Source organism: Salvia splendens, chromosome 22 (assembly GCF_004379255.2).
Source record: "Salvia splendens isolate huo1 chromosome 22, SspV2, whole genome shotgun sequence".
In the NCBI taxonomy this organism is placed as follows: domain Eukaryota; kingdom Viridiplantae; phylum Streptophyta; class Magnoliopsida; order Lamiales; family Lamiaceae; genus Salvia; species Salvia splendens.
In genome coordinates, this window is record NC_056053.1 from 15366262 (window position 1) to 15393735 (window position 27474).

Consider the following 27474-nt stretch of genomic DNA (forward strand, 5'->3'; position numbering starts at 1 on the left):
TAAATAAATCTATTTTAAGAGAATACCAATTAGTGATTATACCTAGAATAGATTGATATGATTTCAAATATACTTGTATTTCTCTCTTATAAAAAGAGATCATTGTATACAATGTAAAAACACAGAAATACAGAAATAAGAGAATCATAAACTTTGTTCTCTGCAATTCACCATGCCTAGCCTTTTATCCCTTATCCCTCTCGGTTACCATCTTCAAGACGTAGAACTGCCACGACAAATCAAATGATCGAGAATAGAAGAAGAAAGGGAGGTACTCGTACTCACCAACGGATTTCCCTTCTTCACTCGCCAAATATTGCCTGCAAAAAAATAGCATAATGTCAAGTGTTTATCACTCAATGGAATCAGGACTCCACAAGATATTTACATGTGCCTGTACCAACCTTCACAGCCTGTTCAGCAGATTTGCGAGCATGATCCACGTGTTCAACTCTTCTAATGTCACCATACATCTTCATGGGGAATGTCGCAACATCACCCACATCTTATACATTGGGTACACTTTGTTTTGAAGAAAGCATCTGTCTGCAACAAAAAGAAGGCATGATTATCAACAATATGCTTCATTTTTTCTTGGGATGAAGAGCCGAACGATGTAAGTGGTTTTGTACCTTGATGCCACCTTTGTCCTCTTCAACCTGGCCTTTGAACAATTGCGTTAGTGGTTTTGCACCCACACCTGTTACGAGCGTATGCGTCTCACAACATCAAATATGGACTCGTGTGCATGGGATCGCGTTCACCCAAGAATCGGTTAGTTGATTGGATATAAAGGATCATAGCTTCACACACTTGAGAGAGATCAGTTACAACAGATTACACATTAGTTCAACAAGAAGAGTGCGAGTGAAACACTGAAGTGTGAGGCTCTGTTATTCATTGAAGCGACGAAGTGGAGATCTTTGTGATCAAGAAAGTGGTTTAAGCTCAAGCTCGTGGTCTTGGAGGATCTTCTCGGCAGATAGAATACACAGTTGAGTTTCTAGTGTAATTCATTTTGAGAAGGAGTTCTGTTGTAAGATCTCTAATAGAGATTGTTTGTATCTTCGGTTCCACATCAATAAAGTTCGCTCGAGTTCTCCCGTGGATGTAGGCTATTTTGGCCGAACCACGTAAGTCCATTGTTCTTCAATTCTGTGTTGAGTTCTTGCTCGATTCGTGCGTTTTCAAACCGGTGAATAAGTTTCACAAATTACTAAATGTAGCTTCTACATGAGTCCCAAGATTGAATGGTTTTGCAACCTCAAGAAAGCATCAGGGTCAGTGTTTCTTGGAAATAATCACAGATGCATGATAAAAGGCATTGGAGATGTAAGGCTAAGGATGAAAGATGGCTCAGTTAAGATACTATCTGAGGTAAGATTGATTCCAAAAATTAAAAGGAATCTGATATCACTAGGAGCACTTGAAAGAAAGGGGTGTTCTTTTTTGTCTTCAGATGGAAGCATGAAAGTGATCAAAAATTCTCAGGTGGTGATGACAGCTAAGAGAGTTCATAGTCTCTATTACTTGGAGGCTACTGTTATTTCAAACGAAGCCAACCTGGTAAATGATCAGAGTCCAGAATCATGGCATTTAAGGTTGGGACATGTATCAAAAGATGGAATAAATAGACTGATCAAGGATGGAGTCATCAAGGCAACTTCTACCATGAGTTCAACTGACTGTGAAGTGTGTATACTTGGCAAGAGCAAGAAGTTAGCATACCCTGGAGGGAAACACACTTCATCTGCAGTGTTGGACTACGCTCATAGTGATATTTGGGGGCCTTCACAGGTTGCTTCCATTGGAGGATGCAGATATTTCTTGTCCATTATTGATGATCATTCAAGGAAGTTGTGGTTATTTGTGATGAAAGAAAAGTCAGATGCCTTTGTGAAGTTTAGAGATTGGTGTAAAGAAGTTGAGGTGGAGAAAGCAACCTCACTAAAATGTCTCAGGACAGACAATGGTTTAGAATTCTTATCACACGAGTTTGATGATTTTTGCAAGCTCAGAGGTATCAAAAGGCACAAAACTGTACCAAACAATCCACAACAGAATGGAGTTGCAGAGAGGGCCAATAGAACCATCCTTGAGAGAGTAAGATGCATGCTCATATCTTCAGGCATGCCCTCAAAATTTTGGGGGGAAGCAGCTGCTACTGCTGCAGTGTTGATGAATAAATGTCCCACAGCTTCAACTGATTTTCAGACACCAGATTATATATGGTATGGGAAGCATGGTGATTATAGTGTGTTAAGACCATTTGGGTGCAGAGCATACTCACACATAAAGCAAGGTAAACTTCAGCCAAGAGCCCTGAAATGTGCCATGCTTGGATATCAGAGAGGTGTTAAAGGTTATATGCTGTGGTCTATGGAAGCTGGGAATCAGAAAGTTGTGATAAGCCGGGATGTAGTATTCAGAGAACATGAAATGCCATACAAGGATCTCCAAAAGGCTGAAATATCAGATATTGATATGGTTCCAGTTGAGGTGGAGCTCAGATTGCAGGCTGACAATGAGCAGGTCTCAGATGAAGGGAGCTCATCAGAGTCAGAGCTGGAAGTCCATGGCTCAAATGAAGAAGCTGAGATCAGAGATGAAACTGATCAGAATGGAGATGACCTCACCGGGTACCAGCTAGCCAGAGATAGAGTAAGAAGGCCAGTGATCAGAAAACCTGCCAGATATAGTAACTCAAGTTTGATGTATTATGCTCTGTGTGTGGCTGATGAGATGGAGTCTGTGGAGCCTAGCAACTATGCTGAAGCAGTCAGAGGGAAAGAGAAGACCAAGTGGATCAAGGCTATGCAAGATGATATAGACTCATTGTTGAAAAACAAGACATGGATCCTAGTTACAAGAAAAAGGTTGCAGAAACTGATTGGTTGTAAGTGGATCTTCAAGAAAAAGATTGAAGCATCAGAGAACAACAAGGTCAGATATAAAGCAAGATTAGTAGCTAAGGGATACAATCAAAGAGAGGGGATAGATTTTAATGAGATATTCTCTCCAGTTGTGAAGCATAGTTCAATCAGATGCTCTTAGCTATGGTGGCTCAGAATGATTGGGAGTTGCACCAATTAGATGTCAAAACAGCTTTTCTTCATGGAGAATTGGAAGAGAACATTTATATGGAGCAGCCTGAGGGTTTTGTGAAGCCGGGGGATGAGGATAAAGTGTGCTTGTTGAAGAGGAGCATCTATGGATTAAAACAATCCAGCAGGCAGTGGAACATTCAGTTTGACACTCATATGAAGAAGATAGGTTTTGAGAGCTCACAATATGACAACTGCGTTTATATCAAAAAGAAAAATGGGAAGTCAGTGGCATTCTTACTCTTGTATGTAGATGATATGTTGGTGACAGGATCAGACATCAATGAGATTTTGAAAGTGAAGCAAGACCTAAGTGACAGATTTGAAATGAAGGACTTGGGTGAGGCTAAGAGGATTCTAGGTATTGATATCTTCAGAGACAGAAAGAAAAGGCTACTGTGGCTAAGTCAGCAACATTATATTGATAAGCTACTCAAAAGGTTTCAGATGAATGAGTCAAGGACAGTTTCCACACCAATTGGACAACAGTTTCAGCTGTCAGCTGATCAGTGTCCCAAGAATGAGGAAGAAGCAGAGCAGATGAAGAAGATTCCCTATTCTAATATCATAGGAAGCATCATGTACCTAATGATCTGCACAAGACCAGATTTGGCCCATGCAGTGAGTGTCACCAGCAGGTACATGAGTAATCCAGGGAGAATGCATTGGCAAGCCTTGAAGTGGATGCTAAGGTATTTGGGTGGTACTGCAGATTATGGGCTCTGTTATAGAGGAACTACTGACTGCATCAAGGACTGCTTGGAAGGATTTTGTGACTCAGATTTTGCTTCTAACAGAGACAATAGAAAGTCCCAGACAGGTTATGTGTTTGCTCTATGGGGAGCTGCAGTGACATGGAAGTCTAATTTGCAATCAGTGGTGGCCTTGTCCACTACTGAGGCTGAATATATAGCCTTAACTGATGCGGTGAAAGAGAGTTTTTGGCTCAAAGGCATCTTGGAAGATTTGGGATTGGTTCAGAGGAAAGTAGTGATTAACTGTGACAGCAGCAGCGCAATATGTCTATCAAAGCACCAGACTTTCCATGATAGAAGTAAGCACATAGATGTGCGTTTACATTTCATTCGAGATGAGGTGAAAAAGGGCATGATAGAGGTAAAGAAGATTGCAACGGAGCACAATACTGCTGATGCTTTAACCAAGATTGTACCAGCATCAAAGTTCACCTACTGTATGGAGTTGGTGAATGTGATTAGGAGATGATAATCAGGAGGGTTGGAGAATTAGGACAGCAAGGTGATGATGTTGGAAACGAGGTGGAGATTTGTTATAAGCGTATGCGTCTCACAACATCAAATATGGACTCGTGTGCATGGGATCGCGTTCACCCAAGAATCGGTTAGTTGATTGGATATAAAGGATCATAGCTTCACACACTTGAGAGAGATCAGTTACAACAGATTACACATTAGTTCAACAAGAAGAGTGCGAGTGAAACACTGAAGTGTGAGGCTCTGTTATTCATTGAAGCGACGGAGTGGAGATCTTTGTGATCAAGAAAGTGGTTTAAGCTCAAGCTCGTGGTCTTGGAGGATCTTCTCGGCAGATAGAATACACAGTTGAGTTTCTAGTGTAATTCATTTTGAGAAGGAGTTCTGTTGTAAGATCTCTAATAGAGATTGTTTGTATCTTCGGTTCCACATCAATAAAGTTCGCTCGAGTTCTCCCGTGGATGTAGGCTATTTTGGCCGAACCACGTAAGTCCATTGTTCTTCAATTCTGTGTTGAGTTCTTGCTCGATTCGTGCGTTTTCAAACCGGTGAATAAGTTTCACAACACCAACAACAACAATATCGGTTTCCAGCACTCTACCATCCTAGATGCTATGGTCTTCTGTGCAGGCTGGATTTATTTTGTTTATTTTTCCATTTGAAATATTTATGCTTTCTGTTTCTTCGATTTGGCGCTTGGGAGGATTAATATGTGGTGTGTTCTCCTTTTGGGAGTTTGGTGGCCTTGTTCTTGAGGATTACACTCGAAGCTGCCAACATTGAGTTTATTGATAAAACACGCTAATATTGTGAACTCCGAGAGTTAAAAAACTATAGTAAATTTGCTCAAGACAACAACTGATTGATTATCAAGTCCTAGAATTATGTACTTTGTTTAATCAGGCAACAACACTGCTAATCCAGTAACCCATATGTTTGTTTCTCATTTCGTTGTTAGTCAATGTGACAGTATATTACGTATGCTGGATGCTTTAAAGCAAATGAATTGTGGTGATAAAGTGTGTCTAAGTTACCGTACACGATAAAGATGCAATTACATGATAATGATGTTATCTTCAGACATGAGATAGCATTTGTAGCAGCTCACTTGCTTCACAAGGTAAAGTTAATACAACACCCTTTTGTTCAAATCCAAATTGTCTTTCTGCCACTTCCAGCAACCTGACAAAAGGAGGATATGAATGCAAGTGCAACCCCACCAGGAACTTCTTCGACTCACCATTGCCACAAGTCACGACTGAGAAATGACCGCTCTTGGTGCCACAACTAGTCATCCAACACCTTATTTCCCTACTGATGAGGTAACAACTCAAATACTTGGGCACTTTTCTCTTTATGAAATATTTGACCCTCGCAATTAAGATATTATTTCTGCACATTTTCCCTTCTCAGTCTTGCTCGGCTGCATTCTTGGCTTTTTACTAGTTGATAGGCTGACTGTTTGGTTTCAAATCCTTGCATGATTTATCAAAGGAACTTTGGTAGAAATATATATATATATATACTTGGAAGTTGAGTAGGTGTGGATGGATGTATGGGTACCAGCAACTCTTAATATTATTATTATTATCTTTGTTTCCTTTAAAGAGGTTGCTAGAACCAAGCTCGAGCTTTTGAAAGAAACAAGATGGGTATGTATGTTGCCAGTGGAAGAGACATGTTTGTGTTGATCAAGTTATGGTTTCACTTTCACATCAACAGAAATTCCTTATCTATTTAATTGCCGAAATATCAGGAGCAGCTCTTTTTCTTCTTCAGCATGCATTCAGCTGCAGACGTATTTAAAAAATGATTGGTGAGAGATAAAACAATCACGAGGGCCCTATTGGCGGGGGTTGAAAGGAACGGGGCGAGGAGGAGGAGGAGACAGCCATGTCGATGTGGTGCTCTCTAGAGAATGTTCGTGGACTTCCTTCGACATGAAGCATTTAAGAAGTGAAGGAACATTGACTTTGAACTATAAGCCAAAAGGGTGCATGAATGATGTCGCAATTGCGTTTATGGCCATGGCTAACTGCCAACCTGGCCCTCTTTATGACGAGTTATGGCAACTGTTTGCATTCTCCTTTCCATTTTTTTTTTTTAATTTTATTTTTAATTTTTGCTTTTTCTCCTTTGAGTCTTATTTGTTAATCGGTATTTAGAGCATCTCCAATGGCGAACGTCCGGTCGGACATCCGCGACGGGCGACCGGGACGTCCGCCATTGTGGCGTTTCAACTCGGATATGGACGTCCCGTAAGGACGTCGGATGTCCTCGGACGTGCGGGCGACGGGCGGGCAGACGTCCGCCATTGTGGCGTGGGTCGGACGTCCGGTATTTAATTTTTTTTTAAACTCTGTATATACGGCTCGTTGAACTTCATTTCATTCGCACCATTTGTGTTAACAAGTTTCTCTCTCTACATCTCTATTTTCAAGTATATCTAGAATAGCTAGTGACAGTGATAGCGAGGATGAATTGGATGTCGCTGTGGAAGGTGCGATAGATAGGCTGCTACACCAGAGGGAGCAGCGGCGGCAGCAGGCGGCGGTACATCGGCCGATCCGTCGTCGAACTACAATACCCCGTGACCACATTGCTGCACATATTCGGTTGTATCAGGACTACTTCGCTCCGCAGCCGCGTTTTGGGGATGCCTTATTCCGGCGACGTTTTAGGATGCATCGTCTGCTGTTTATGCATATCGTGGGTGCTTTAGAGAGAAGATACATGTATTTTAGGATCAGGGAGGATGCAGTTGGCAAACCCGGACTCACGCCCTTACAGAAGTGCACTGTCGCAATCAGACAACTGGCGTACGGAGGCGCGGCCGACATGTTCGACGAGTACCTCCACATTGGCGAGTCGACAGCCGTCGAGTGTCTGCAGAATTTTTGTGCGGGCGTGAGAGCGATATTCGGGGAGCGGTATCTTCGAAGTCCGAGCCCCGAAGACTACCAGAGGCTGATAGATATGCATGGGTCGGTGCACGGGTTCCCTGGGATGTTGGGCAGCATAGATTGTATGCATTGAGAGTAGAAGAACTGTCCCGCCGCCTGGAAGGGGATGTACACTACCGGCTTCAAAGCCAAGCATCCCACGATGATCCTTGAAGTTGTAGCTGACTACCGGCTGTGGATATGGCATGCTTATTTTGGAGTCGCAGGGTCGAACAACGACATCAACGTTCTGCAGTCGTCGCCCCTGTTCAACGCTCAGTGCAATGGCGTTGGTCCCGCCATCAGTTTCGTCACCAACGGCAACCAGCACAATATGGGATACTATTTGGCGGATGGTGTAATGCCCAAAAATCCACCTTAGACGGAAAAGTGAATTTCTGGTATTGTAAATCGCCGAAATTAGGGTTTTCAGCGAATAATTCAAAATAAATAACAAAATAAATTTTGATAATTCAATAAATCATGGAGTACTGAAATATAAGTCTTAAATAAGTGTAATGTGAGTAAGATTGAGCAAGAAATTAGAATTAAATCGGTGCTAGTATAGGAAACGCGATAGAAGGGCATAATGGTCTTTCTAAATGAATTAAACTAATCTAATGTCCTATATAAAAAGTGACGTTTTTTTTAAGTATATTAGGCATGAGATGAATTCATTTTTTTTAAGTGTGAAACGTAAAGAGAATTCTAGAGAAATTGTATAACATGTGGCTTAATAAAAAGGTACCAAATGGCAAAACTATTTCCATACATTACAATAATTGATGAAGACTAAATTAAATACCAAAACTATCTTCTTCTTCCTATTTTTCTAAGAAAAACCGTCCACCATGGGAGAGGAAAAATCGTGAGGTTCTCAAATAAGTCTCACCCCGATTTTCTGTCGAACCGTCGATTTAATCGTGTAAACGTTATGAAATCAACTACACCCAAATGTAGCAAATGAAAGGAAAAAGGATCGGCGAAAGAAGAAATGTCGAATGGAAAGGTTTGGAAATAACGTCATCCAGGTTAATTGGATCGGGGTTTCCTTTGAATATTTCTTTCATTTCTTCGCCAACACTGCATCCTCGGTGAGTCACTGGTCACTGCTTGCGGTGTTTTGTGTCCATTTCTGTTAGATGTGGCATGTATAGTATCTGAATATTTGTAATAGCTTCCGTTGCGTTTGTAAATAGTGTTGGAACTTTTGCTAATAGTTTAATGAATTAAGTTTGGTTTTTAATTGACCATAATTTATGGCACCGTAATTGTTATATTTCCTATTCGACCGTTCGCCGATCGGATAGGGGGTGTTACAAGTTGGTATCAGAGCCTAAGTTTAGGTGTTCCTAGGCTCTTGGTGGGTTTGAAGTGTGTTTAGTAACATGCCACATAGGGTGTCGAGTCGTATTCGATATCAGTGACCTGATGCAGTGGCTACAGTATGTCAGTATAGAAGTTTGTCAAACAAGTATTCGATTAAGTATAAAGTCTAAAGTTTACCAAAGTACGAGACAAGAATTCCCGTGTGACGGAGTAAAGTGGTTATATTGGACTGGCCACCCCATATAGCTCGAATCTTGGTAGCGTCATTTTGGGTGAAAAAAAAAACTATAAGAATGGTGAGTTGGAAGAAGTAGAAAATGATATGAAATGAATTTACGTAAAAAGTTGTGAAAAGAAAAAAGAAAAGATACAGGAAGATGAAAATGAAAATGAGCTAAGGTTGGAAGGAAAATGATGAATATGAATGTTATAAAACAATGTGCGATACTATGTGATTTGTAAGATAATATATGAAGTAATGTAATTATCTGAAATGAAGTACATCGATCCTCATTGTTATTGGCGCCCTGATAAGGGCTATATGCGAAGAATGTGAGGACATGTGAGTTGTAAAAATGTGGTGTGATAAGAGAATTCGGTCGGGCCTCATGTGGGGCATTTCGCTTAGCTCGCGTACCCGTGTTTGTTGATAAGCACATTTGGGACAACAATGTGATAAGGTGTATGATATTATATGCAACGATATGCGAACTAGAACATGTGATAAAATGTGTTATAATATGTGGACATAGGAAACATATATGATAACCCTGATATGTGATACATAGTCTGATATGCCTTGATATATGATATGATCTGAACACATGTGTCCGTATATGGATAAGAATGGGATATATCCTTTGTATTTGATTTTGATAAATCATATGGATATATGATGTTAAGTTTTATACGACAAAAGCGGGCTATCTGAATGTGAAATGTGAATTGATTGATACCTGATATGGATGAATATGTGTGCTCTAAATAAGCTATGCGTACGTGAAAATGAAGTGTATGAATATGTGATGTGAATGGAAGTATGAAATCTATATGGATTATATGAGTACTCGGAATCGGGCAATATGAAATATAATGTAATGTGATGTGATAAGGATATAAGCTAAGTAACTGTACATGATATAAGATATGTGATACAAAATGTGGTTAAATTAGAATGTTAACTCCGTAAGAACTATGTGTGCGCTCGAAGACGAGCTACACGAATATGAAAATTTAAATGATGATTTAGAAATGAAATGGAAAATGAAAATGGGTGCTCTAAGTGAGCTATAATATATATGAAATAATGTCTAAAAATGTGAGTTTCATATGAAATAAATATATATGAGTTTGAAATTGAACTATATGAGGAAAAATGGTACTATGCGTGAAATTATGGAATCTAGGGAATCATATGTGTGTTTGAAAGAATGTGAAATGTACTGATGACCAATATATAATGGAATTTGAAAATGAATGTTGTATTTGACATTTATGCAAATTGTGTTAATAATTGATGTGTGCTAAGAAATGACAATAAATATGGTATTTGGTGATAATGCGAATTGTGTTGATTATTTGGGAGATACTAGAATTTTGATGTGGATGATTAATTTATTTAGATGCTTTGTGTTTGAATTTGAATACTGTTGGTTTTTGGGCATGCTTCATTTCTAGGGGAAAGGTTGCCCAATTTTTGTTAGAAACTAATGGAATAAATTAACTACGGAATTATAATAACAAGAGATAATGACTATAAAAGAAACAATATGCAATATGTGGTGAATCAAGGTGGAAGTATGTAGTATGATAAAGGGTATGTAAATTGATATGATATAAGAAGACAACAGGAATAAGTTAAAAATGAACTAGAATGGTATACAGAATAAATGAGTAATAAAAATGGTAGCATTGTCATGTGAATGCGGATGGGGAATCTGAATGTGAAAACGCTGATTATGTGATTTTATATGCTATTTGATTAATGATTATTGTTGGAGTATGAGCTATGGATTTCACATTGGAACTTATGCTGAAATCTGTCAGATAATAAAATGTAAAGAAGTATGCGATATAATTTGATAAGTATGCTTATATATATTATTGAATCTGTGACTTGATGGAACTAATAATCTTAATATGATATATTAGGGTGAAATATGAACTTATGTGACATTATATGTGAAAGGTGGATTATGTGATTTTAAGTATGATTTTGTGGCTTGATGCGGAAAATGAGGATACGCTACGAATAGGAAATGACGTAATGCCATGAAATGACATAAGAGAAACCATGGCGCTTCAGGAGTAAAAAAAATCCATGGACTTTCGAGGGCGAAATTCTTTTTAGGGGGGATGAGTTGTAATGCCCAAAAATCCACCTTAGACGGAAAAGTGAATTTCTGGTGCTGTAAATCGCCGAAATTAGGGTTTTCAGCGAATAATTCAAAATAAATAACAAAATAAATTTTAATAATTCAATAAATCATGGAGTACTGAAATATAAGTCTTAAATAAGTGTAATGTGAGTAAGATTGAGCAAGAAATTAGAATTAAATCGGTGCTAGTATATGAAACGCGATAGAAGGGCATAATGGTCTTTCTAAATGAATTAAACTAATCTAATGTCCTATATAAAAAGTGACGTGTTTTTTAAGTATATTAGGCATGAGATGAATTCATTTTTTTTAAGTGTGAAACATAAAGAGAATTCTAGAGAAATTGTATAACATGTGGCTTAATAAAAAGGTGCCAAATGGCAAAACTATTTCCATACATTACAATAATTGATGAAGACTAAATTAAATACCAAAACTATCTTCTTCTTCCTATTTTTCTGTCGAACCGTCAAATAAGTCTCAAATAAGTCTCACCCCGATTTTCTGTCGAACCGTCGATTTAATCGTGTAAACGTTATGAAATCAACTACACCCAAATGTAGCAAATGAAAGGAAAAAGGATCGGCGAAAGAAGAAATATCGAATGGAAAGGTTTGGAAATAACGTCGTCCAGGTTAATTGGATCGGGGTTTCCTTTGAATATTTCTTTCGTTTCTTCGCCAACACTGCATCCTCGGTGAGTCACTGGTCACTGCTTGCGGTGTTTGTGTCCATTTCTGTTAGATGTGGCATGTATAGTTTGTAATAGCTTCCGTTGCGTTTGTAAATAGTGTTGGAACTTTTGCTAATAGTTTAATGAATTAAGTTTGGTTTTTAATTGACCATAATTATTTGGCACCGTAATTGTTACATTTCCTATTCGACCGTTCGTCGATCGGATAGGGGGTGTTACAGATGGAATATACCCAAACTGGCCCGTCTTTGTGAAGACAATCAAGCATCCGCTCGGACAAAAGAAGTCATACTTTGCGAGCCCTCAGGAAGCAGCGCGCAAGGATGTGGAGCGGGCATTTGGTGTGCTCCAGAGTCGATGGGCGGTAGTAAAGGGTCCTGCACGGCAGTGGTATATTCCCAACATCGGCGATGTAATGTGCGCATGTATCATAATGCACAACATGATTGTCGAAAATGAAGCTGCGGAACTGACTCAGTGGACCAATGAAGATGATACGGGTGCAGGTCCAAGTCACGGCGTGGCCACCGCGAATGTGAATATGGGGGTACCTCATGGAGAGGTCGAGCGGATGCGTGCATTTGCCGACATGCGGCAAACAGATGCCCATGTTCGACTTCAGCACGATATTATCGAAGAGGTTTGGACGCGGAGGGGTTGGCGTTGATGTTATTACTTTTTTTTGTTTTATTACTATATAATTTTTTTTTCAAATCATGTATGTTTTTTTTAATGAAGTTGATAATTTTTCCCGTTCGTATTCGTGTTGAAATTTTATTTTCGTAAACGTAAATTACTTTATTTGTGAATTTGTGATTTTTTTATTGCGGGAAGTCCTAGTGGGAAGGGCGATGGGAAGGGCGGATAATGAAGGGGATGTCCTAGTGACGTGGCAGTGGGATGGGAAGTCCTAGTGACGTGGCAGGAGGTGTTTTTGGGAAGTCCTAGTGGATGTCCGAATGGGACATCCGTGCATTGGAGATGCTCTTAGGATAATTTCAGAATGCGTTTTTAGGTGGTTGGCATCTTGTAATTGGTTGCAAAAGGCACAAGTGTACTGATTAGTGCAAGGTTAAGTTGAGCAACTTAATTTGTGATGTGAAATTGACTAATCGACACAAATTAGAAATAAAACTTAAATACTTAATAAAAATGAAGATGGATTAATTTTGAGGGATGAACTATACTGACAAAAGTCAACTATTTTTCAGACGGATGAATTGAAACGAGTTTAGCTCACAGGATGCTTAGGTGTCGTTCAAGCAAGGATATATCCTACTGGTCAGGATAGAGATCCTAACTAAGCCTAGACCCTGGTTTCAAAAATTCCTCAACCCACTTCTACTAATCAGTATAGTGGTGGTAAGGGTCGAATCCCACAGAGATGGTGCGTTAAAACTATTGTGGTGATATTCTGGATGGTTTGGTTAGCTACCACGCTCGGGTTGAGTCTCTACCTAGGCAAGAACTTAGAGGTAATTTCCTACTGACTAGAATGAGGGAAGAAGTGTAGGGGTGCAGCTGTGTACGTGGAAATAGGGGGACATTTTTATAACGGAAAATATTTGGAAAGTACGAGATTCTATTTTGGGCTAGACAGAATATTCAGAGGGTAGTGGTAGTCATGGTGACTAGGCTGACAGATCTGCAGGTTATAACTAAAAGTAAAGGACAAAAGCAAAAAGTATCTAAAAAGCAAAGTGGTCCCCAACATTAGACATGGACATCATCTTCTTCAACAACACAAACTAAAATCAGAAGATAATTCCAGATTCAACACGGAAACACAGTTAATCGATTCACGAACACAGATCTACAAATAAGAACACCAAATCTGAAATCAAAACACAGAAAATGCAACTCCGCGTACTGGTCAGCAGGAAAACGAAAACGAACTCAAACAAGACTTCACATGCAGCGATTCACTCACGATCAATAGTTCCACGTTCAACTAAAGGAATTTTTACGGAAACAAAGAAAGGAAAGTTTCAGCACTTAAACACAAAGGAACCTTAGATCTAAGCTAACTAGGCGGAATGAGAAGGAAAAGAAATCAACACCATAACTGAAACGGAAATCAACTTCATATCATAAACACGTTCGGATCTTCCACAAGTACTTCAAAAACAGAAAATATCCAAAAGCAAACAAAGATCCAACGTAAGGAAAGCAAGTAAATTAAACTTCGAAAGCGAATAAAAGATTGTTTTGCCACTCCGGGTGATGAAACTTCTAAACTAAGATCTGGCTGGCTGGAAGGAAGGTTTGGAACTCCGGGAACATCTAAATCTTCAAGTGACCATGGCAGTGGCGAGGAACGAGATTCTGGACTGGGCTGAAGGACTGAACTCCGAGAGAATTCTATCTAAGAGTGATGAAGATGAATTGGTTGATGATGATTCTCTCTCCAAGTGGCTTCCTTTTATAGGGAGGCTTTCCCTTGATTTTTAGGGTAAGACCTTGCAGTGATATGACTTCTTTGCCCTTAATTGTGATTGAGCAGTCCCAGCTATCCTCCTTCTCCATCTCGAGCCATTTTTGCATGTATACTGGTCAGTACGTAATCGTCCTGACGCCCTTTTCACTTGAAGTGTCTGAAACTCTGCCTACTGGCTAGAACGCTTACCCTGCACGCTTAAGCAACTAGTTTTGCAGATATAATTCAATTATGCACATCATACTGACCCGTAACCTAGGCCTAGAATACGAATTATCAAACTGCTCACACTTACCACATGCTTGTCTTCAAGCGTGAAGAACAAACAAAAAAGGAATAAGTCGAATTCTAGCCTGGTTACTCCCCTGACCGACTCTACCTAAACTAGACTCTATACTACAACGACGCAAAGAAAAACACTTGGTCAAACACAGAAAAACACACAAACAAGAATAAACACTAAAACAAAAAAAAATTGGGCTATATTTTCAACCATCCCTCACCTCGGGATCTGGTGCAATCCGGCCTTAGACAGCCTTGAACTTCTGCCACCCCCATTCCTTCCTGGTCAGTACATCCGTTTGTCAAGATCGCCCAAACTCTCGGCCAAACACTAGATTCACTCGGTCTCTCATACCTCACCAGGAATGTTGGGACCGCATTCTCTCAATATGCTCAACCACGCTTGCTTCGGACTTGGATCTCACGTGCAACTACTGAAGGGCTTAAAGGCTTGTAATGGGGCTATTGGGTTGCAGTGTTTTGGGGTGGATATTCCTAAGGCTCTAAGTTTTCAAAATTCCTATTTTATTGATGTGGGGGGGAACTGTGTGCATTAGGCTTCTGATCAGTTGCTTCTTAGCTGGCGCTTCTGGCTTGGGTCTCCAACTGGTCAGTATCATCTTGTGGCTTTGCCACCCTTATTCCTTCTCTTTTTTTCTGTGGTCAAGTTTCTGACCATTTTTCTCCACATTCTTCTTTCTCTTTTTCCTTTGTGGCTTCGCCACCCTTATACCTTCTTTTTTTTTTTTGGACCCGGGATAACTCCCTGGTCGATTTTCTTCCGAACCTTCTTGCCCAGCTGGAGTCTGCTTTCTTGTACATCTTTCTAGCCAGTGAGCTTCATTCGCCTCACGCCTTGCACACACACAGCCCCAGTGGCTAGGGGTATTTATCTGGGTAACAGAGTTGGGAAAAGAGGTTCTAAGGGTGGTTTTTTTTTTTTTTTTGTGGGGGGGTTTTCCTACTGCCTTCAGTGTTTGCTACCCGTGGTCACTTCATCCTAGGCAATTTGTGGCAGCCTCTCTTTCTTTTCAATATTTGTGGAAAGTGGTTCCACTTTAAGCTTATAACTCACATTTTAAGAGGCTTTCGCGTTTGGCTCTAAGTATGGGCTTTTCTCTCATACTCACATCATCTTGCCTGACTAGGAGGTACTAGGGAAGGTGGTTTTGGTTTTCCAGCATGTCTTATTTCCCTCAGTTCCCTTCACCTTCAACTCAAGACGGTTGAGTTTTAAGCCCAATTAACACACAAATTAAAAAAACTATACTTAACAGGACACTAACACAAGCACAAAGACTACACATATATACATACTCATCATACTGGTCATTGCGTCCCCCCTCCCACTTCACAAGTGTCTGCCCTCAGATAGGGCTGTGAAGTGGAAAAGGTAATGGCCAGTATGATGGACACATAGACAAACAGACAAAAACAACAAATTAACACTAAAACTTCTCACACTTAGACTATGGAATAGGCTAAGTGGGAGAGTTTGAAAACCTAAACAGAACAACAAAACACACAGGTATACAAAACTCCTCACACTTAGGCCGTGCAACGGGCTAAGTGTGAGCCGGCATGCTTACGAAAAATAGAAAACATAAACACATGCGCCAAAAGACAAACCCTTAACTTCTCACACTTAGACTATAGAATAGGCTAAGTGTTATGAATGGGGTTTGCGCACAAACAGAAAGTATACTACCTAGACACACAAAACACAATTAAAAACGAAAAGCTAAAAAAAAGAAAATAGAAAGAAAAACTAACTGGTCAGATGGGGGTGGTGGTCACATGTTCCTCCTGCTCCTTCGCGGGGCAGGTTGTGGTGCAGGTGGTTCTACCGGTGTCTCCTCCTCCTTCTCGGCTTGCTGGTTCCCAGAATCTGCCGACTCTTCGGCTTCTCCTTCCTCGTGTTCCTTCTCTGCTTCCTTTGTCTCGGGTAATTCCTCCTCGGATACTCGTGGTTCCTTAACTCGGCCTCCATGGCCCCTTGGTGCAACAACTTGTTCCTTCCTCAGGCTTGTGACTTCATTCAATAACTCATCCATCACGGATGCCATTCTGCCCATCTCCGTTATCAGTTTCTGGTTCTCATCTCCAAGCCTAGTAACAATCGTCTCCAAGGCTTCTTGCCTCTGACGCTGTCTCGTCTGCCCCGCAGACTCCTTCAACAGTCTTTCCATTACTGCTGCCAATTTCATCACTTCCGCTTTCAATTGTTGATTTTCTTCCTTCACCTATTCAATCGCTTCCTCGATCTTCCCTTGACGCTGTTCCTGGTCCGGTGCTTCATGAGCTGCTGCCAACCGAACAGTGGGTGTAGCTTCCTCTCCCATTGCGTAGAAGTGTGGCACGCCTTGCCTCATGTATACCGCATTCGTCCGGACGAATAGCGGGGTATCAAACAATCCTGGGCGTCTACCATCGTCAAGGGGGTTAAGTCTTCGTCCTCTGAAATGGTGATGTTGTTTCTCACAAAGACTCCCAAGATATGGCAAAGGGAAATATTCCGAGCTGGGTGGGTAGCGATGAGGTGACATGTGTATGCAGTCCAGAACCCTAAGTGCAACTTCTTGCCTCTCTTGGCACACCACATAAGATACAATTCCGTCATCGATGTTCGGACTGCCGAATTCGACTGTCCTAAAAGGTTGTAACCCAAGAAGAGTTGAACCAGACGTAGATTAGGATCGTTGAGATGAATAGATCGGGAGATAGTGGACTGAAACTGTCCTGCCCCGGGGTGAGTAAGCTCTTCCCAAGCTACCTGGGGCTCAAAGTCCACATGCCTGCGGGGAATCCCCCTCTCCCTATCTCTCCACTCGGGCCCTATGGCCTCCTCCAAACTGCATATCCCTAGCCGAACAGTCCATTCAATCAAATTCATCCTAATCTCTCCTCCAAATACTCTGAAACTGATACACTCTACATCCAAATCCGTTGTGACCTTGAATCGAAAGGTGGCGAAAAATTCTTTGGCCAAATCGACCGGAACATTCAAACTCTCATTCCTTAACAGCCATTCAAAACCCAATTCATGGAAAAGGGCGAGAAACGATTCCCGAACCTTTAATTCATCTAACGAGGGGAGATAAATTACCTTTCCAGACTTAACCTTCTTGCCTTTTGCGTTCTTGGTGCGATAGATGGATTGGAGCTCCTTGGAGTCAAAAAATTGCATCCCCTCCACCATGTCATCTGTGAGCTCCACCGTCCAACGCTTATATCGGAGCGGTTCTGCAGGTGGATGCAATAGTTCCCGATGATCGTTAGGGAGTTGCTGCTCCTTGTACTCCTCATCTTCCATGGTCGTATCGCTACCGGATTCAGATTCTTCACTGATTTCATATTCACTGCCACTCTGCGTTTGCCGGGTTGATGGGGTCATCTGGTCAGCCTCAGTGATCACTATGCCTGTGTTCACGGTACGCGGTTTTTTGGTACTCGGCTTGTTCTTCACAACGGCTTTTCCTTTCCTTTTTCTTTCTATCTGGTACCTGGCTTCCTCCTCAGCTTGGAGTAAGGCCTCGTCCTTCTCAGATCCAGCAGGCCTTCCTGACTCTGATGTGAGGTTCGGTCCCCCAGCCATTCCTTCCGTTGTTGTGCCCGGTTCGTTCTGTACTGGAGACACCCCTGTGTCTTCCTGATCAGTAGCTTGAACAAGTTCACCTTCAGCCTTTTTCGGAGTGGCTCGCTCTTCCTTGCTTGCGATCTCTATGGGGTCCTCCGCCGTGTTTGGTTTGGCCCTGCTGGAGGCCCACTTACCTAAACAACGTTGTGATACCCTCTGCGGCTTGGGTGAGTCTGCCTTGGGTTCTGCTTTCACCACCAATTTTCGCTTGACCGGAATCGGTTTTACAACCTGAGGTGCCACTGGGGTGGGTGCCTCTACTTCTGGCTCTGCTGTCTCTGTTCCTGCATCCTTGGCTTCCGTAGACGCAGTACCTTCCTCTTCTACTTGTACTCTATCATCCCCGGCTTTCACTTGGGGGTCTACTGGTTCTTTTTCTTTACTCGGTACCTCTCCTTCCCCTCCTACCAACGGGAAAGGTCGGCCTTCCGGTATGGTTCCTGATGTGGCTTTCTCCCTGTTTCCTACTGCCCCCAATGCGAGGTCTAGACCCTCAGCCATTGGTGCAGTGTCCTGTTCTCTCCGGTTGACCCTGTTCAGAATCGAGTCAAATTCTTCGTCTGTCATGAGGCCTTGTTTCCTGGCCGATTCATTCAAATCTATTTCCGGCCTTCTCACTGCTTGCAATACCGGCTCATCCTCGGGCGTCCTCTTTGTACCTTCGCTCCCCAGAGTCGTCTTGCCTGGACTCGACTTTTTCTTACGCTCCTCAGAGTCGGAGTCGTAATGTGCGGCGATAGCATCGAGTTCTGCCGATTCCGGTACTGAATCTGCTGCATGACTTACCGACGCAGGCGGAGCTTCGCTGGATGTGGTTCCGGCGCCCCCCGTTTGACCAAAACCAGTCAATGCCGCCGTCCAGTCCCTAGTTGGGTCCTGTTGGCGAAGAAATTCCATCATGGCATCCAAGGAAACCATGGGCGATGGTTGAGCGACGGGTGCTGGTGGGGCTGGCTGTGGTCGTGCCTCCGGGGTTTCTCGGCGGCTGGGTTTGTTTTTCTTGGCGAATGCCTTCTTACCCATGAGTGGAAATCTGCGATTTAGTGGTGAAAAGGTAGGGTTGAGAGTTGGGGTTGAGAATGATGTTTCCGCGAGAGAGATGGACAAGAATTTTTTGAAAGCGAATTGAAAATGAGGGTTTGTGAGGGGAAAGTGTTGGGACGGTAAGTTTAATTCGGGTGAGAGAGAGCAGTTGCAGGTGGTTGTAACCGGTTATCAGGGGTAGCCGGTTGCGACGTTTCAGACGGGAAGGGCGGTTGAGGTTGCTGGCCTCTGATTGGTCAGCGCGTCTTTTTCCTCTGCTCACGCGCCATTTCTCCTGCTGTCACCTGCAAAAGCTGCACAAGCTTTAATTCAAATTTTCGTCCTCTCCATAATTTCTGCTATACTTACCTAAAAAAGAGACTAATTTAAATGGGCACTTAAAATTTTTTTTTGAAATAGCACCAGATAAGTAATCCCTTGGTCAATGTGCACTTCAAATTAAAATTAAGGCCCGAAAATATTTTTTTGATTTTTAGGAATTGTCTAGCGTGCAAATATTAATTACGTATTTACAATATTTACAACTTCCTTAGGTAATTTGGAATTCAACTTGGCCAGTATATGTAAACTATTTTCAAAGGGGAATTGGCCGCGCGGAATTCCAAATTCCTATCTTACTGATCAGTATGAAACCGATGTAAGTGGCTGTAGTGGAATTTCATCCACTACACCCACCTCGCTATTATCCCTGAATATTTTCAACCTATGCCCATTTACTATGAAAGGTTCAGAGTTAGAAATACTCCCTGAAATTTCTACTGCCCCATTAGATCGGAGTGCAGTTATAATGTAAGGTCATGTCCATTTGGACTTGAGTTTCCCTGGCATAAGCTTCAATCTTGACTGGAAGAGTAGTACTTTCTGGCCAACATGGAGCTCCTTAGTCCTCAGATTTCGATCATGCCATAATTTAGTTCGTTCTTTGTACCACATGGCGGAGTCGAATGACTCCAATCTAAGTTCCTCAAGCTCCTGCAGTTGCAACTTCCTTCCTCTTCATAGGCTGTAGCATCCATATTCATTTTCTGTACTGCCCAGTATGCTCGATGCTCGATGCTCGATCCCAACTGGTAAGTGGCACATCTTCCCAAAAACAATCCGGTAAGGGGACATGCCTATGGGGGTCTTGTAGGCTGTTCGATACGCCCAGAGAGCATCCTCTAACCTTACACTCCAATCCTTCCTAGAAGTGTTCACCGTCTTCTCCAAAATTTTCTTTATCTCGCGGTTAGAGATTTCTGCTTGTCCATTTGCTTGCGGATGGTAAGGGCTGGATAGTCTATGATGCACACCGTATTTCTTCATCAAGGCTTCAATTGTGCGATTACAGAAGTGTGTACCTTGATCGGATATGATCACCCTGGGTACACCGAATCGGCTGAAGATATGACTCTTTAAGAACTTGGCCACTTCCTTGGCTTCACACGTGCTTGTGGCCTTGGCTTCTACCCATTTGGAGACGTAGTCTACAGCAACTAGGATATACAGATTCCCATAGGATGAAGGAAAAGGCCCCATGAAATTCATTCCCCATATGTCGAATAACTCGCAAACTATTACGGGTACGCATCTTTGTTGAGGGTTGGCCAATAAAAGCCGCTATCCAAAATCTTCCTTGCCGTCTTCTTGGACTCGAAATGTCCTCCGCATGCTAATGAATGGCAGTGGGTTAAAACATCCCGCTGCTCCCAGTCAGGAATGCACCTCCTTATCACTTGATCGGACCCTACCCTCCACAAATAGGGGTCGTCCCAAAAGTAGTATTTCGCTTCACTCTTGATCTTCATTCTTTGGGCTTTGGTAACACTCGGCACTTCTGGAAGCTCTCCAGTCACTAGGTAGTTGGCCAGGTCCGCATACCATGGTTCCTGCCCTACCTTCTCTTTTCCTTTCGCTGTATCATTCTGACTAGTAAGTTTCAACACTTCTTCCCAATCAATTTTTCTGGGCACAAAAATCACTTCACACAAATGTTCCTCTGGAAATTTATCGTGCACTTCGTCACCGTTTCCATCTTGCACTATTCTGCTCAAATGGTCCGCCACCTTGTTCTCGACTCCTCGCTTATCTTCTACCTCCCAGTCAAATTCTTGTAGCAAGAGTACCCATCGGATCAAGCGTGGTTTGGATTCCTTCTTGGCAATCAGATACTTAATCGCCGCATGGTCAGTATACACTATGACTTTGGATCCCAACAAATATGGCCTGAACTTCTCGAAGGAATACACCACTGCCAGCATCTCCTTTTCAGTGGTATCGTAATTCCGCTGGGCTTGATTTAAAGTCTTGGACGCATAAAAAATTACGTACCTCTTCCCGTCGATCTTCTGACCCAGCACGGCTCCTACCGCAAAATCGCTGGCGTCGCACATTACTTCGAAAGGATGGTTCCAGTCAGGAGCCCTCATGATAGGTGCGGATATCAACTTTTCCTTGAGAAGGTTGAAAGCAGCCTTGCATTGCTCATCAAAGATGAATTCCACGTCATTCTGAAGTAATCTAGTAAGGGGCTGGGCGATCTTGGAGAAATCCTTGATAAATCTTCGATAAAATCTGGCGTGCCCCAGAAAACCCCTTATTCCCTTCTGATCAGTAGGGAATGGTAATTTGGATATAACATCTACCTTGGCTCGATCCACTTGGATACCTCTCTCTGAGACCACGTGTCCTAAAACTATCCCTTCGGCGACCATAAAATGGCACTTTTCGAAGTTCAAAACCAAACTCTTTGCTTGACATCTCTCCAAAACTATATCCAAATGGTGAAGGCAAGAGTCGAACGAGTCTCCGTAAACCGTGAAATCATCCATGAATATCTCTATGCAATCCTCAATCAAATCGGAAATATGCTCATCATACATCGTTGAAACGTACCTGGAGCGTTGCACAGGCCGAAAGGCATGCGACGGTATGCATAGGTTCCAAACGGGCAAGTGAAAGTGGTCTTGTCCTGGTCCTCAGGATCTACGTAAATTTGGAAATAACCGATGTACCCATCTAGAAAGCAGAAAAACTTCTTCCCAGCTAATCTCTCCAACATTTGGTCGATGAACGGCAGGGGAAAATGGTCCTTCCTGGTCGCATTGTTCAGCTTACGGTAATCGATGCACATTCGCCAACCCGTGACTAGCCTCGTTGGGATCAGCTCATTCCTCTCATTCTGAACTACTTGGATGCCCGACTTCTTTGGGACCATGTGGATCGGGCTGACCCACTCACTATCCGGTACTGAATAGATAATCCCTAGCGACAACAACTTCAAGATCTCCATCAATATCTCTTCTCGCATGTTAGGGTTTACCTTCTTTTGAGCATCTCGATGTGCCTTCGCTCCTTCCTCCAACCTAATGTGGTGCATGCAGACGTCGGGGCTAATTCCCACTAAATCTGTAAGACTCCAACCAATCGCCTTCTTGTTCTTGCTCAGCACAGTCAGTAGCCTAGCCTCTTGTTCCTTCGTAAGGCTGCTACTGATGATCACTGGATATGAGTTCTCCTCTCCGAGGAAGGCATACTTCAAATTCGGTGGCAACTTCTTCAGCTCAACTTGAGGCAGAAGTGTGTCTTCGGGTAGAGGGTTTGTCTCAATCTCTCCTTCTTTTTCTAAATCTCCCTCCGATGGTTCTTCTATACTGGCTGGTAGCTGAACCCCTGCGGCTCCAATGAACTCCGATTTCAGACAGAATTCCTTGATTGCTACTTCTATTTCTTCATCAGTCAACCCTTGGCTACTGATCAGATCACACCATGCAGCAGCTTCGACGTCGGCCTGCTCATAAGCATCTAACGCTTGGAGTTTCTCCTGCAATAGTTCGGTCTCAAGAAAATCTTGGACAAGAGGGTCAATCACATCAACATAACACAAATTCTCAGAATCAATCGGTTTCTTCATGGCTTCATTGATATCAAAAGTGAATTTCTCTCCATGAAAATCAATGCAAATTGTCCCCTCGGCCATGTCCACTATTGTCTTAGCCGTTCTAAAAAATGGCCTTCCTAACAACACTCCACTAGATTCCCTAGCTTCATGCTCACTCATTTTGATCACATAAAAATCAGCAGGATATGTAAAATCATGTACTCTCACTAACACATTTTCTAAAACTCCCTCAGGACTTATGCACGACCTATCAGCCAGTTGGATCAAAACCCTAGTATTCGAAAATCTGACTCCCTTCAATTGGTTATAGATAGACAATGGCATGACATTTATGGATGCCCCCAAATCACACATTGCATGTTTGACCTTCACATCTCCTATAACTATAGGCAAAGTGAACATACCTGGATCGGCTCTCTTGGGTGGTAACTTCTCTTGCACTATTGCTGACGCTATCCCTTCCACCATAATCTTGCCATCCTTCTGGGCTCTCCCGGCTATGAAGTCCTTAATGAATTTCCCGAGAGGGGGTAGCTTCACGGCTTGGAGGAATGGTATGGTGACATCCAACTTCCCAAAAATCGACAAGTAGTCAACCGGGTTCTCTTTCTTCCTCTTTGTAACAAATCGGAATGGGAATGGTTTTTCCTCTTTTTTCTCCTCTACTGGTTCTTCAGCAACCTTCTTGGAGTTTTTCTTGAGTAGTTCTTGGGTCTGGGCCTCCATTCTGGGCTCTACTTCTTGAGGAGGTTCCTTCCTGGTCAGTAGGGTGTCGGGTTCACCTCGTAAACTTGGTGTATCATCCAAGAAGAATGGATCCTTTATCCGAGGCATAGTTCTCCCTAATTCTTCTGCTGAAATGGTATCACCTCCTATCTTCGTTCCATTATATCTTCCACCAGGTTGTTTCGGTTGAGGCGCGTCATAAGTGGTTCCTGACCTCAACGTAACCTTACTCACATTCGCCTTTTCGGGCATTTGAACTGTAGATGGGAGTTTCCCTGCATTTCCCTTCAAATCACCCACCGAACTGGCCAGTTGAGCTAACTGTCTATTCATCATATCCATGTTCGCCTTATGTTCCTTCTGGGCATTTTGCACCCCCTGCACGACCTCATTATGGGATTGCAATTCTCCTTTCATGCTCTGTTGTGATGCTAGCATTTCACCCATCATGTCCTCAACGGATCTCCTTGACCTGCTCGAGTTTTGGAAATGACTTGGCCCTTGGTGTTGATAGTTCTGGGAGTTTTGATGGCCTTGATTAGGCGGGTATTGGTTATACTGGGCAGGAGGGGTGTACTGATCTTGAGGATATTGATTCTGGTGCTGGCCTTGGAATGGATTTTGGTTCTGATGGTTTTGGGGTCCTGGGTTTGGCTGATTTTGGAAGTTTTGGAAGTTTCTCTGGTGGGGTGGCACATAGACAGGGTTCGGGTTCTGGTTTTGTGGGTTTTGGTTTTGAGATTGTTGGTTTCTTCCTGACCAGTTGGGCTGGTAGTCTGGGTTTGCTGGTCCACGGTTAGGGTTTTGGTTCGGATGAGGGTTATACTGGTTCTGACCTTGGTTTTGATTTTGGCTCCCGTCACCCCATCAGAAGTTTGGATGATCCCTCCATGGTGCATCCCGTTGCCTACCTTGAATCCAATGCCCACTAGAATTGAAGTACCCCGCGGCATTAACTTGCTCCATATTCCCGAAGTCATTAGGCTGATCATAGTTCGGTCCTTGATTTCCCTGCCCTGCACCCTTGTAATTCCCAGCTGGGGAAGGTGGTGGGGTGCTCTTCTCGATCGCACTCAGAAGTGACTTCTTCAGCTCATCCATTTTCAAATCCATTTTCTGCTCCAGTGTATTTTCCTGATCAGTAATCGAGGCAACAGCAGCCCGCTCTCGATTGTATCCTTTCCTTGAATGGTCATACTCTTTTTTTGCATTCAGCAGCTTCCTTAGGACTCTCTTTGCTTCGCTAACCCGCAATTGCGTGAAGCTTCCTCCTGACGATGAATTTGCCAGGTCCTTGGTTACCGCGCTCATGCCTTCGTAGAAAGTATGGTGTACTTCAATGTCCGCCATGCGATGGTTGGGACATGATTCCAAAAGACCCATGTATCTTGCCCAATAATCACTCAAGGGCTCATCATACCCTTGCTTCACATTAGTTATTTCCCTCTTCAGCGCGCTTGTCTTGGATGACGGGAAAAACTCACCCAGAAATGCTGACTTGAAATCGGCCCAAGTCTCAATAGAGTTGGGGGGCAGGCGCATGAACCAGGTGTTAGCTTCCCCCTTGAGCACAAATGGCAAAGCCTTCAGCCTATAATCATCCTCCGTCGCTCCTGCTGGTCTCCTCTGCGCCCTACAAATTTTGCAAAACTCATGAAGAAACTCATACGGCCCTTCATAGCTCTTCCCACAGTATGTAGGCAGGATTGCGATCACATGAGGTTTCACATCGCAGGCGGTTTGCCTTGGAGTAACGACTATGGTTTGCGGGGGCTCTCCTTCAGTATGTGCGTTCAGCGTCCCGATCTTCGGGTCCTCATCTCCTTGGTTGGCCATTTCCCTTGGGTTGCCTTCCAACAGTGGTATCTCTTCTGGTATCGGTCCCTCTATGGTGCCCTTCTCTTCGTCACTACTCGTCCCTAGGTCAGACAAGGTGGTCGACAGGACAGAACGAGTGGTTACGAGTATAGATCCTCGCTGAAGTATCTTCGGTCTCCCCTGGTCAGGAGCCGAACTGCTTCTCATAAACTGAAATGAAAAGAAAAGAAAAAGAAGATTATGCACAATATATACGCCAAAGTATCACACACAAAAGTAACTAGTAACGCCATCCATCCCCGGCACCGGCGCCATTTGAAACGAGTTTAGCTCACAGGATGCTTAGGTGTCGTTCAAGCAAGGATATATCCTACTGGTCAGGATAGAGATCCTAAATAAGCCTAGACCCTGGTTTCAAAAATTCCTCAACCCACTTCTACTGATTAGTATAGTGGTGGTAAGGGTCGAATCCCACAGAGATGGTGCGTTAAAACTATTGTGGTGATATTCTGGATGGTTTGGTTAGCTACCACGCTCGGGTTGAGTCTCTACCTAGGCAAGAACTTAGAGGTAATTTCCTACTGACTAGAATGAGGGAAGAAGTGTAGGGGTGCAGCTGTGTACGTGGAAATAGGGGGACATTTTTATAACAGAAAATATTTGGAAAGTACGAGATTCTATTTTGGGCTAGACAGAATATTCAGAGGGTAGTGGTAGTCATGGTGACTAGGCTGACAGATCTGCAGGTTATAACTAAAAGTAAAGGACAAAAGCAAAAAGCATCTAAAAAGTAAAGTGGTCCCCAACATTAGACATGGACATCATCTTCTTCAACAACACAAACTAAAATCAGAAGATAATTCCAGATTCAACACGGAAACACAGTTAATCGATTCACGAACACAGATCTACAAATAAGAACACCAAATCTGAAATCAAAACACAGAAAATGCAACTCCGCGTACTGGTCAGCAGGAAAACGAAAACGAACTCAAACAAGACTTCACATGCAGCGATTCACTCACGATCAATAGTTCCACGTTCAACTAAAGGAATTTTTACGGAAACAAAGAAAGGAAAGTTTCAGCACTTAAACACAAAGGAACCTTAGATCTAAGCTAACTAGGCGGAATGAGAAGGAAAAGAAATCAACACCATAACTGAAACAGAAATCAACTTCATATCATAAACACGTTCGGATCTTCCACACAAGTACTTCAAAAACAGAAAATATCCAAAAGCAAACAAAGATCCAACGTAAGGAAAGCAAGTAAATTAGACTACGAAAGCGAATAAAAGATTGTTTTGCCACTCCGGGTGATGAAACTTCTAAACTAAGATCTGGCTGGCTGGAAGGAAGGTTTGGAACTCCGGGAACATCTAAATCTTCAAGTGACCATGGCAGTGGCGAGGAACGAGATTTTGGACTGGGCTGAAGGACTGAACTCCGAGAGAATTCTATCTAAGAGTGATGAAGATGAATTGGTTGATGATGATTCTCTCTCCAAGTGGCTTCCTTTTATAGGGAGGCTTTCCCTTGATTTTTAGGGTAAGACCTTGCAGTGATATGTCTTCTTTGCCCTTAATTGTGATTGAGCAGTCCCAACTATCCTCCTTCTCCATCTCGAGCCATTTTTGCATGTATACAGGTCAGTATGTAATCGTCCTGACGCCCTTTTCACTTGAAGTGTCTGAAACTCTGCCTACTGGCTAGAACGCTTACCCTGCACGCTTAAGCAACTAGTTTTGCAGATATAATTCAATTATGCACATCATACTGACCCGTAACCTAGGCCTAGAATACGACTTATCAATGAAGTATCATACATTAAAACGACTTAATTATGGTTAAAAAACAACCATAAATGGAAAAATAACTCAATTATAATGGAATATTTGTCCCACCTGCAATACACAAATTCCCGTAGTACATTGCTGCTGATAATATCATTTAAACAAGTTCACCATGAC

The 27474-nt window shown here is 42.6% G+C and overlaps 1 long non-coding RNA gene across 1 annotated transcript; it reads right to left on the reverse strand.

The window, feature by feature from the left end:
* Positions 1-512: 512 nt before the first annotated feature.
* On the reverse strand, positions 513-4948 carry LOC121787219. Its single transcript, XR_006047298.1, has 3 exons — positions 4905-4948; positions 633-700; positions 513-546 (listed from the first exon to the last, which is right to left on the reverse strand). It is a non-coding gene; the product is annotated as an uncharacterized LOC121787219 (long non-coding RNA).
* Positions 4949-27474: the final 22526 nt, after the last annotated feature.